This window comes from Tenrec ecaudatus, chromosome 14, assembly GCF_050624435.1.
Source record: "Tenrec ecaudatus isolate mTenEca1 chromosome 14, mTenEca1.hap1, whole genome shotgun sequence".
Taxonomy (NCBI): domain Eukaryota; kingdom Metazoa; phylum Chordata; class Mammalia; order Afrosoricida; family Tenrecidae; genus Tenrec; species Tenrec ecaudatus.
This window is the reverse complement of record NC_134543.1, coordinates 84,453,634-84,465,588: the sequence shown is the minus strand read 5'-3', so window position 1 is coordinate 84,465,588 and position 11,955 is coordinate 84,453,634.

Here is an 11,955-nt window from a genome sequence, read left to right as displayed (position 1 = left end):
GAAAGAATTCTGCAGAAAAACTCTGCGATAGGTGCACGTGTCAGGATGAGGTGCACGTGTCGGGATGAGGTGCACGTGTCGGGATGAGGTGCACGTGTCGGGATGAGGTGCACGTGTCGGGATGAGGTGCACGTGTCAGGATGAGGTGCACGTGTCAGGATGAGGTGCACGTGTCAGGATGAGGTGCACATGTCGGAAGACGTAGGCCAGGAAAGAACAACAGAACCAAATGTCCAGAAGTGGCCTTCGTTCTGTGCTCGGGCTCTGTGACTGCAGATGCAACAGAGCACAGCAGAATGAACTGTTGTCTCATCCTGCACAACCGTCACAGTAGTTGGTACGTGTCTTCTGAAGTGTTTCCCAACTTAAGGGGTTCATCTTCCATCATGATATTAGTGTGGTAGGCTGGGATCTCTAGAGAAGAAAACCCAATGTATAAGGAAGATATCTATATCTACATCTACATCTATATCTATATCATCTATATCTATCTATCTATATATCTATATGGTAGGCTGGGATTTCTAGAGAAGAAAACCCAATGACACATAGATGTATAAGGAAGATATATATATATATATATCTTCCTTATATATATATATCTTCCTTATATATATATATATCTTCCATATATATATATACATATATATATATATATCCCAAAACTGGATCATTTTTTTCAAAGCTTTGTATTTAAAAAATTTTTTTTTAAGAAAAACAACCTTATCGCCTTGAAAGTAATCTTCATTATACTTTTTTTTGGTTGAGGAATTTGAAGGAGTTTATTGGTAGGAATTCTAGGCAGGTTAAGTCGTGTAAGAAAACACAGAGTTGGCAAAAATCATTATACTTAATGCATTTGTTATATCTGCGATTCCATTCTTGGAAACATTTTCAAACTCCTCTGTTTGGATGGCTGACAGCACCTCCCTTTTTCTTTCTTCACCTCTTCTATGTCTTCAGATCGCTGTCCTTTCATGCCCCTCTTCATCCTCAGAAACAGAAAGAAGTCGCACGGAGCAAGGTCAGGTGAGTAAGGTGTGTGGGTCAAGAGAAGTATGCTGTTTTTTTGCCAAACACTGGCACACTGAGATGGCTGAGTGAGCAGGTGTACTGTCATGGTGGTACAACAAGTCCCTCATCTGCCACAAATCAGGCCTTTTTGTCATACACTGTTATGCAATCTTTTCAGAATTTCTAACTAGAAGGCTTGATTAACAGTCTGACCTGTTGGAACAAACTCCAAATGCACTATCCCCTGTACATCACAAAACAAATGATCATCAGATTTTTTTGATACCCCTCCTAGTTGTAGGCCACACCCTCAGACTCATCAGGCTGTGATCTGAGTTAGGGTTTGCACTCCAACCTACCCTTCCCACAACCACTTGGCTGCTGATAGCAATATTATCATGGAGTTGCTACGTTGTGTTTGGTCATATCCTGGGGGAGGCTTCAGCTGCCAAACTACTGAAAATCTTGGCCCACCCAAAGTGACACAGAACCTAGTAGACAGTATTTTCTTGTATTCCATGGGGTTTTCATAGAGTAATTTTCATAAGTAAATCACCAGTCCTTTCTTCCTAGTCTGTCTTAGTCTGGAAGGGCGGCTAAATCTTGTCCACCATGAATGATCTTGTCAGAATTTGCCATTGTATATTTCCTATTTATACTTCCCCACCTCACTGTCTATGGGCACAGCCATGGGACTGGTTTTAACTGATGGAATGTGCGTCGGTAGGCAGAATGCCACATCAAAGCAGAAACTAAATGTACCTATGTCGTTTGTCTCTGTTTTGCTTCTACTTTATATGTACCAGATAATGATGGTTGTTTCACTTTTACCACATAATGTGAAGCCATTGCTCTGTCCAGAATATAAAGACGTAATTACTGTCCACTTGGAATCATGAGCAGAGTCTTGGAGCATTATTGCAGCTGCCTTCAGTTAAGTACAATGAAGAAGAAATTCAAGTTTGTTGCTGTAAGCTATTGTGCTTTGGAAGTTGTTTTTTACTGATGGGACCACATCAAAGTTGACTGCTATGCCAAGCCATATCAACTGTATCTTTCAACTATTTCTCATATTCAGCCACTTCCGTTCATTCCCCTTGTTACTTTCCTCATTCTGGTTCTCATTATCTCAGTTGATTGAAATAACCTCTTATGTGTATCCTTTGCCTCATAGCTCATACCTCTCTAATCTATATTCAACCCCAGAGTTATAATTTTGAAATCACACATTTGATTATATCACTACACTCTTTCAGGACCTTCCACAGTTTCTCATTACCAAAAATTAACACTAAAGTTCAATTGACCATAGTCCCTCTTCAGATAACTTTTCTTTTCCCTTCCCATCACTACTCCATGGTTCCGGGACGTCATATCCAATGAACTCACTCCAATCTTATCTTTTGTGACTTAAAAAATTATTAAATACTTTTATTGGGGGCTCTTACATCTCTTATCACCATCCATACATTCATCCAGTGTGTCAAGCACATTTGCACATATGCTGCCATCATCATTTTCAAAGCATTCTCTTCCCACTTGAACCCCTGATATCAGCTCCCCATTTCCCCCCCACCCTCCACACCCACCCTCCGTCACAAACCCTTGATAAGTTATAGATTATTATTTTCATATCTTACATCGTTCTCCATTGCCCCCCACCCACTTTTCCATTGCTCGTCCCCCTGAGAGGGGGTTATAAGTTGATCCTTGGGATCAATTCCCCCTTTCTGCCCCCACCCTCCCCTAGTCCTCCTGGTCTCTCTACTCTCATTGTTAGTTTATTCTCTAATGAACCTGGGGAGGAAGAAGCTGGAGAGGAGAGGAAGGACTTCAAGGTGGTGGGGTGACACCGTGGCGGTAGCAGTGGGCTCAAGCACAGGAACAATTGTGAGGATAGTGCAGGACCAGGCTGGGTTTGGTTCTGTTGTGGGCAGGGTCACTGTGGGTCTGCACCGACTCGGTGACCCCTAACAATAAGGAACAGGGCAAAGTTCTGCTCAATCTTCAAAGCCTAGTAAATGCCACATCCTTTACTAAAGCTTTTTTATTTTTCAATTTATCCAAGCTACAATTGCTGCTCCCCTGCCCTTCTCTTTTAGGGTTTTGCATAGTTTCACAATGTCACTTACCCATTATAGTGTCTGTTTTGGGGGTTCTTATTTTGTCACTTAGTCCAAGTTTCTCAAGGACAGAGATCTTTCACATTCCTCTTCATTACAAGCTGTTGCTACTATCCCTGACATGTAGGGAGAATACAGTAAATGCTTATGAATGAATGGATTATAAACTCTTTAACCTCTTAATTTACTTTAGGGAAAAGTACTGAGTCATGAGACTTGGTTTATGCTTAAGTGTGCTTGAAACTTCCTACTGTATGGATGCTTGGAGCAGCTGCCTTTTTATCACCGGTGAAAGTCAATCCATGGCAGTGTTTCCCTCCTACCTGTCCATTCTTAATAATTCCAAGAATATGTGTTGGGGAAGAGCCAGCCCCCCCACACACACCTCACAGGTTCAATAGGCACATTTGTATGGTCAATTTATATATGTGAATATATATGAATGTATATATATTCATAGAGAGCATGAGAGATAGAAGAAAGATGGAAATAATGGAGTCAGACACAATTCATGGTAGCATGCTCACCTCAGCCCTGCTTGGTGGTCCACATGGAGATGGGAGACCAGAGGGCAGGAGAGAGGGGGAGGGGAATGAAGACAAGGGGAAAGGGAACAAGGGAGGGAAGACATGGGGAGAGAGGATGACAGAGGCCAAGGAGAATCTTTATTGCTAACCAAGGCTTATATATCTTTGGGGGCATGCAAGCCCACTAATTACAGGTAAAGACATACATCACAGGAAGGGGTTGTACTATAGGCAATACAGCAATGAGAGGGGGATAATCTAGGGATATACACCCAATAGGAAGAGGTATATATGTGATAAGATGGGCGGATTCTAGATTCAGGATGGCAGCCTAATTTTGGATGCCACTGAGCAGGTTTGACCTGTTCTCTGGATCGCCATAGAAACCATTATCAGTAGGGTGTGAACTCCACCCACAGGGACCAGGCTGATGGTTGCAAGCCTTTAGAGAGAAGTAGCCCATTGTCCTTAACAGCAGGGAGTGGGCCCTACTTGTGGTGGGACTAGACAGGAGTCTGGCAACTGACTGCCTTCAGGGAGGATATCTCTAAGCATCTGACCCCCCACCATGTTGGCAAATCGCCTCTAATGTTTGGCATATCTTTGGGGGAGACAAAGCTGGGGGAAATTCTCTTTATAATCCCACAAATATGTAACCCCTCCCTGTCCCCCCTGTCTTGCTCTTCTGGGACCCATTCCTCCCCTCCCCCACAGTCAATTGGGTTGGGGCTCTTCTTCTGAAGGAAGCAGGAGACACCAGCCTTCCAGATGAGCCTGCAGGTTTCCAGACAGTATCACGGCTCTGGAAGTTACACCCACCCAGCACCAGAGAATGTTTATTCTCACCACTGTTATTCAATGTACCCCTTTGGGGAAATATATATTTATATCCAAAGTGTTAAAAAAACAATCTGTCAGTAGCTTGCTATCCTTGAGCAGCCTCTTGCTTCTCTATCCACCTGAAGTAATGAAGGATGAGTCCTCTGCTTTAAGCATCCTAAAAGACGTAGAAGTCTCAGCCACCTTCTGCTGAACCGTTGTCATTAGTGACCAGTTGAGTTGAGTCAGTTTAGAGTCATGGTGACCCCATGTGAGCAGAGGAGAATCAACTCCACGGGGCCTTCAAGGCTGTGAGCTTTGGGAAGTACCTGGCCTGTCTTCTGAGACGCCTCTGGGTAGGTTCCAATCAGAAGTGAAGTATGTAACCATTGTGCTGTCCAGGGACTTCTCTGTAGAACTAAAAAATGATAGAAGAAATCAGTAGATGAATTAACATCAACAGGATTATTTTTAAGTAAGTAGGAATATATTTATGACACAGTACTAGCCAATGTCATTTGACTTTGAAACTATAATGTAACTTCATAACACAACACATAAACTTACCTACAAGTAAAATTGCATGTATACTACAGACTTCAATATGCTTATTAAATATACCAGACATGATTATACTGTATTATCCGCTATTGTTATGGTTGAAAATGACTAATATGTTAAAATAACTTTTTTAAATGAACAAGCCACTAGACTCTTTCTAAGTTAGCCTTGATACAACTCAATAAAATTAGGAGCTTTAACCTAATCGTGAGTAACCTAATCGAGCTTTAATCGTGAGTGTGGCTCAGGGTAAATGTTAACTGTCAGAAGCGGTAACGCGAGCCACACTCGGGATTACACTGCAGAGAAGTCCCGTATCTGCTCCCGGTCCAGCGGTGTCTTCCACTGGGATCACAGAGCGATCTGATTTCCTTGTTCTGTTCTATTCTCTGCATGCAATGTCACCACGGAGGGGGGGTGGTGGTGGAGGGGGGGGGTAAAGCTGGGCGGGAAATTCAAAACTGCAAGTCTAAAAGAGACATACACACACACACACACACACACACACACACACAAACAGTGATACAGTATAACCTGTGAGGATTACATTGTATCAAAGCAAATCACCTCAGATTTGCCCCTAGATCAGTCTCCGGTGCCCTGCCTGCCCTTTTACTGTCATTTAGAAATTTTTTTGCCTGGAAATTTTTTGTCCATGGCATCAAAAAAGTGTCACTTTAGCACAAAAGGAGTTTTAGACCAGATAAATGACAGTGACAGTGACTTAGAATTACTAGAATTGTGTATTAAAGTTTATCATACCTAAAATGTCTACTAGAGAGATTAAAATGAGTAATTTCTTAAGAATTACAGGCCTACAATATAAAACAACAAATTTTATGCAAAACAATGAACCGTTTTGGGTACAAAATTACTGACATAATTAGACGGCCAAGAAGGTTAAAAGCATTGTTGGAAGTAAAATTCCAAGAAAAAGTTAGTGGGTATTCACTTCCCTGTCTGTCCACCAGAGGGCAGAGTTTCACAGGCAGAATCTTTCCCAGAGTAGAAGAACAGCGTGGGTGGGCGGTAGGCCAGGTGGAGGCAGGGGTGGGATTGAGTGATCCAATTGGCTGCTGCTCAGAAGTCTATGCTTTGTTATTCAGATCAAATGGGTGTTACTCTAAAGGAGAACACTTACTTCAAACAGGGCTGTTGTAGAAACTTCTAAAGCCATTGACTCCTTTATAGGGTCCAGATAGGAAGAAATGAAGAGGCACCTGAAATTCTCAGCGTGGATCTTCTGGATCCAGTTGGCATGTGAGTTTGGGAGGTTCCCAACGAACAACAACTGTAAAATCCTACAACCGTGGAAGATCGCTGCGGGACTTATTATGGCAAAATAGGAAAGGAAGAATTAAGGAGGGAAGACACAAATGGAGAGAGGGAGGGAGAAAAGATGAAGGGGGGAGTTTCCCGGGCTGATACAAGAGTTCCTAATTTCCTTCCTTGCTGTTGTCTATCTTGTGTCTGAACAGGGAAGGGCACTCAGCAGCTGGAGCAGAGTCCTCGGTTTCTAAGCCTCCAAGAAGGAGCAAATGCCCTGATGTCCTGCAACTCCTCTACCGTCTACCCCACGTTTCAGTGGTACCGACAGCAGCCTGGGGAAGGTCCTGTGCTTTTGATGATGTTAACTAAAGGTGGAGAACTGAAGGAGCAGAAGAGACTGAAGGTTCAGTTTGATGAGGCCAGAAAGGCTAGCTCCCTGCACATCACTGCTGTGCGGTCCGAGGATGCAGCCTTCTACATCTGTGCAGGACCACAGCTCTCTCAAGGCACCTGCCACCTGTACTCAAACCCTGCCACAGGGCTCCAGTTCCATTGCCTGCATAGGCCCAGGCTCCTCCTCACACCCTGGGCACCCTCAGTGGCTGGCCGCACCCTTCTGCTGCCATGCCTGAAAGTCGCTCCCATGCGCCGGGAAATGAGATCCTTCTGCTAGCGACCATTTACCACTGGGAACAGTGAAAAGATGGTCCTCCTCCTCAGCTGATGACAGTAATGTGTCCCTGAGAAGAGTTGAAACTACTGCCTCCACATGGGCTATCTTGTGAGGCATGTGGGGGCCAAAGACTGGCTAAAACTTAGTCTTTCCACAGCTCCACATTTTATGCTCCTTTTCAGGAACTAAATTATGATTTTTAAACTACACTTTCAATACCCTTCAGGACACAGCCCCAACCAAATGTTCTTGTTTTAGAGAATCCGAGTTCTGTGGGCAAACATCCAAAGATAGTTTCTTCAGTTTGCCTATAGATCATGGGGAAAAAAAAACAAAAACAACAACACACACAAAAAAACAGATTGAAATACTCCACCAACTAAGGATACGGTTTTTTGTGATCTAATCTTTTAGTTATTCTCTTATTGAGAATTTTTATTTTAGGTTGTTCTTCAGTGCTATCGAGTTGGTTCCAGCATAATGACCCTTTGTACAATGAACAAAGCACTCTATGCTCCTGTGCCATCCTCTCGATCGTTCCCACGGCCAGGCCCACTGCTGCAGTCCTGGGGTCAAGCCATCTCACTAAGGGCCTTCCTCTTTTTCACTGCCCCTCCCCTTTACCAACATGATGTCCTTCGCCAGCAACTGGTCTCTCCTCATAAAATGTCCAAAGGATATAAGACAAGTCTGACCATCCTTGCCTCTAAAGACCACTCTGGCCAGCCTGCTTCCAACACAATTGCTTTGTCCTTCTAGCATTACACGGTGCTTTCAATATCCTACTCTAATCCAACAATTCCAATGTATCCATTCTTTTTCGGTCTTCCTTATTCAATGTACAACTTTTACATGTTTTATTCATTTATACAATACCCAGTACACTACGGATAGCCTTGAGAAGAATGGGCATTCCAGAACATTTAATTGTGCTCTTGTTGAGTCAGTATATCAAACAAGAGACAGCTGTGTGGATAGAAGAAGGGGACGTTCCATGGTTTAAAATCAGGAAAGGTGTGCTTCAGGGTTGTAGCCTCTTATCAGACTCATTCAATCTGTATGATGAGCAAGTATTCAGAGATGCTGGAATAAATGAAGAAGAATGCCTCAATAGGATAAGGGAAAGGCTTATTAACAACCTACAACATGCAGATGACACAACCCTGCTTGTGAAAATGAGGAGGACTTAAAGCACTTGCTGATGAAGATCAAGGGCTGCAGCCTTCAGTGTGGATTACGACTCAATGTAAAGAAGACCAAAATCCTCACCACATGGGCAGCATCATAATAAATAGAGAAAAGCTCTCAAGAATTTCATCTTGCTTGGACCCAACATCAGTGCTTGATTTTAAAACACACAGAATCCTATTGTTCTGTTCACACAACCTCCTCTTGATTTATGTACAGATTCCACGTGAGCACAATTAATGTGCCGCACAAGACCTATTAAAAGTGTTGAAAGACAAGGATGCTTCTTTGAGTAGGATACTGCAGTGTGCCATGGTATTTTTAATTGCTTCATATGCATGCGGAAGTTTGATATTGAATCAGGAAGACCCAAGAAGAATCAATGTATTCAAATTATAGTGCTGGCGAAGAATATTAAAAGTGCCAAAAGAACAAACAAATCTGCCTTGGAAAAATACAGCCAGGACGCTCCTTGAAAGTAAGGCTGGTGAAACTTTGTCTCACGTACTTTGGACATGTTACCTGGAAAGACCACTCCCGGGAAAGAACATCACACTTAGCAAAGAAGCGGGGCAGTGGAAAAGAGGAAGGCCCTCAACAAGACGGATGGACACAACAGCTGAACCAATGGGCGCAAGCCCAAGACCAAAGGTGAGGGTGGTACAAGACCCAGCAGTTTTGCTATTTTTTACAGAGGGTTGCTATGAGTCAGAACCGACTGGGCAGCACATAGGACCATGTAATACCCTGTTGTAACTCTTAAATAGCACTTAGTCGATCTTATGGATAAAAGAAAGTAGCATTTAGTAAGGGCAACAGAGTTTTTTTTCTCCAAGTTGTTGTGAATTCTCTCTTCCTGATGAGGATGATGACATGCTATCCTCAAATGCCAGTTTGTAATGTGACTGTGCACATGCAGTCTGCTAGCTGGGATACAAACAAATACTCGAGCATTTAATGTTGATTACTATATAAGAAAGCAGGTATGTAGCTAGAAGTAGTTGTTTCTATCATAATGATATTATGAGACTGAGAATGTGTAGGAAAAGACAGAGGAAATTTGGGACTTTAGTTTACCTACATCATGATTGAATGAATGGAAGCAGATGGATTCAACATACTCCAAATATCAAACTTTGTGAAGTTAAAAGGACCAAACATAGGCGTGATTGTGAAGGCAGCGCAGGGCTAAGGAGCGCTCCGTTCTGTTCTGCACGGGGCTGCTTTGAGTGGAAACACTCAGTGAAACCAAATAACAAAAACAGCAACCTGCCCCGCGTCCATCCAACAACAAACACTACATTTTGTTCTCTCTCTTTCAGCTAGGGAATACGATAAATAAACAACGATACTCCATTCAATACCAACAAATGTTCTAGTTATCTTTACATCAAAGACTGCCAGCCTGAGTCTTCAGCCACTTACTTAAATAATTAATAGATAGTCGTGCGTTTGCCTTCTCTTTAGTTTCCAAAGAGTATTTACTTATAAGTCTGCACACTCTCCCAGGAAGACAAACCAAAAGCTTCCCCTTAAAGCTTTACCGCATTGAGCTCCTTCATCTGAAGATCAACAAATGCCTTTCCATAATCATTTTTCTTACCTGTCAGTCTCCCTGAAAAGCAGCGTTGCATTGGGAAAAGAGCAAGGATTGCCTTATGGCTCTGACACTTACCGGTCTGTGGCTTACAGTGTCTTCGACAAACTTTCCCCCCTCATTTTTAATGCGAGAACATTTTTTGCACAACTAAATGTTGAAATCCTTACGATGAGCTAGATGCTGCGACAGCTGCCCTCTGGGCTTTAGGAATTGTTCCTTCACGGAATCCAGGTCTGAATCTGCGGTAGACAATTTTGAGGTGTCTGCTTCGACCAGCCCCGCCTTTTGGCCTTGGCGCTCCAGTTATACTTTCTCTTGCGCTTGGCAGGGGAGGCACGTTTGCCGCAGGTCGACTTCCGTGGATAGTGCATGGTGGATGGTGGATGGTGGATGGTGGATGGTGGAGGACAGGTCTCGGAGCCACAGCAGCGGCTCAGGTGTGCGTCTTGTTGTGACGCTTTCTGAAGGATGACATTCCCTTCATACACAGCAAGCTGGGAGTTACAGGGAACACATTTGAAAGACCATTCAATGGGACCACACAAACAACTCTTAAACTTTAGGGGTATAAATGTATTTCTATTTACTGTAGAATATGTGCTTCCTTTACAGTGTGATTTTGACGCTTAACAATGTTTTTTGGATTGCCTAGCACAACTGCTTTAACAGATGCAAGCTTGGAAGCATGAATCAGACTCTCTGTAAGTATGATTCACTGGTGTCCTGAGATATGTTCAGGACAGGCAACTCAGAAAGGACGTCTTTTCTTCAAGGAACTCGCATTGTGAGAGAGGTGATCTCAGTTCTTGGAGTCATCATTCTCCAGGGCTTAGACCTTGTGGAATGGTCTAACCTATCGCCTCTATTCAGGGCAATAATTTAAAGCAGTAATGTGGCCACTCTCATGCTTCTGAACCACTCTGTGCCTTCCTAAAAACACATTGTTGATGCTCAAAAACCCTGGGTCGGGTTAGTGCATTGCTTTCGCATTGGTATTGGTTCTAGGCTTTAGTCCACAAGAGGGCAGGGAACCTGAGAAAACGTTGTTCAGGCGTTAAGGAGGCTTGATGGCGGGCTAAAAAATGAAAGTGAGAAAGAAAGACGACTAGTAATTTAATGTAGGGCATAAGAAAGGGAAGGAGTGAGTACATATATATTTTTAAAATCTTAACACATGAGAAGGAATGTGTTCCATGTGTGTCCAACTGAGTTATACAATTCTGCTCTTTGAAGTGCCCAATTCTGATTTCTTAACTCCAAGAAAGCACTCTAAAAGTCTAAATAGAGCTTGAGCTGAAAACAGAATAATTTGTTTCATATTCATTTAATTTTATCACTCTGCAAATTCCTATTTCTGAGCACCAGAAACCAACATGAGCATTTTTGTTTGTCCAGAAGTTATTTCCAACTCTTACTACTGTCCTTTCTAATTCATACTTATAACTTGCCTAAGATCAGAAATTCAAAGACAACAAAAGTAGCAAGAAATAAGGAGACAAATAAAAGGGCAAGATGTAGTTTGGAAGAATTGGGTAGCAAAATAAAGGGGAAAATGGTATAGGATTATTTGAACGGAAAAAATCATTGACTCTATCATTATTATCCACTGCTAACATTTGAAATCAGCTCATTCTTTTCCAGGGCCCTGTCTTGTGAATTGTAGGATAGTTAGCAGCATTTCTGGTCTCTACACACTATAAGAGGGGGTATCCCCCACAAAACGGAATTTTTTTTTTCAAAGCAAACATCACTTTCTAGGTACTTTCCATTACACTTAATACATTTGTCAAATCTGTGATTCCATTCTTAGGAACATTTTTCAAACTCATCTCTTTGGATAGCTGTGTTAGTCTGGGTAGACTAGAGAAACAAAATTCATAGACACTCATACTTTATAAAAGAGAGTTTTATATAAAGAGTAAGTATACATTAAGAAAGCTTCCCAACACAGTGCTGCCCAAGCCCATAAGTCCAACATTAGCCCATTTGTTCCGACACTGATCTACAAAGTCCTCCTCAATCTCACAAAACACACGCAATGACGCCAACTGCAGGATACAAGCCAAGTCAGTGAGTGTGTAAGAATCTCAGCACTGGCAGGGGTCTCCACGCAGCTTCTCCAGCACCCAGGGCTGTATCAGGATAGGTCCATGTGGCTTCTCCTCGGGAAGGTTTCACAGG